The following is a 919-nucleotide window of genomic DNA, read 5'->3' as shown; positions in this document are numbered from 1 at the left end:
CTCTGCCGGGGAAGGAGGGACAATCTCCTCCTGTACCAGTCAGATCTGATTTGACGGTACACTCACACAAAAATAATAAAATAAAATAAAAAAATTATAAAAAAAATATTTCTAAAAAAATATTTCTTGCATTTTTACTATTGCACTAGCTGCTGCATATAGATTTTATTTTCCAGAAAGGAGTGCTCTGTGAAAAAAAAAATTTAAAGCCAAAAAATGAGCACAGTTCCATAAAAACCCATCAAACTAAATACCAGGTAATATTAAAGGTGACACCAAAAATCAGAAGAGTTGATCTTGTCTCTTTTTTGGCTTGTTATAGGCCCTATGTTGGAGGGCACCATGGAGAGGAACTTGGGTGCTAAGATTTAGACCTGTGCCACGATCATGAAAATGGCAGAGCACTTACATGTGATAAGCAGAATATCAGCAAACTGAGCAACTGCTAACGTGATCAAGTAAATGTTTCTACATGCCAAGTTTCCAGATAAGGTGGAATGATATAAAAGTCCATGACACTGTGGTGCTTTCTTAGGAACTAAAAACAGAGTTGTTTGTCTTAACTTGTTCTTTGAGAAGGATAATAAATATGATGGGCTAGAGGCAATCAGGGCTCTTCTCCTTCTTGAGGAATTGAGTCCTCTGACCCCTTCTTAAAGATTAATTTGTGTCTGAATTTTCTTTCAGTTGCCATTTCACTCTCCTTTTAAGTACCCTGGCACTGCGAGCTGGATCTCGCAGCCCTACATATCTTACTTAATTTTTCCTGAAAATGTCCAGTCACTTGTCATTCCTATGGCCAAATTACTAGTTTCTTTTTTTTTTTTTTTTTTTATTATTTTTATGTGCGTGTACCGTCAAATCAGATCTGACTGGTACAGGAGGAGATTGCCCCTCCTTCCCCGGCAGAGCATCTGGT

The 919-nt window shown here is 37.6% G+C and overlaps 1 protein-coding gene across 1 annotated transcript in view; it reads right to left on the bottom strand.

Annotated features, from left to right (window-relative positions):
- Positions 1-919, bottom strand: part of CDKL3 (cyclin-dependent kinase-like 3) — an 80,885-nt gene that overhangs the window by 77,749 nt on the left and 2,217 nt on the right. The window lies entirely within an intron of this gene.

The sequence above is a fragment of the Elephantulus edwardii genome, unplaced genomic scaffold (assembly GCF_000299155.1).
Source record: "Elephantulus edwardii isolate Elephantulus edwardi_28Jun2011 unplaced genomic scaffold, EleEdw1.0 scaffold00064, whole genome shotgun sequence".
Classification (NCBI taxonomy): domain Eukaryota; kingdom Metazoa; phylum Chordata; class Mammalia; order Macroscelidea; family Macroscelididae; genus Elephantulus; species Elephantulus edwardii.
The sequence above is the reverse complement of the archived record's forward strand: the minus strand, read 5'-3'. Positions and strand labels throughout refer to the sequence as shown.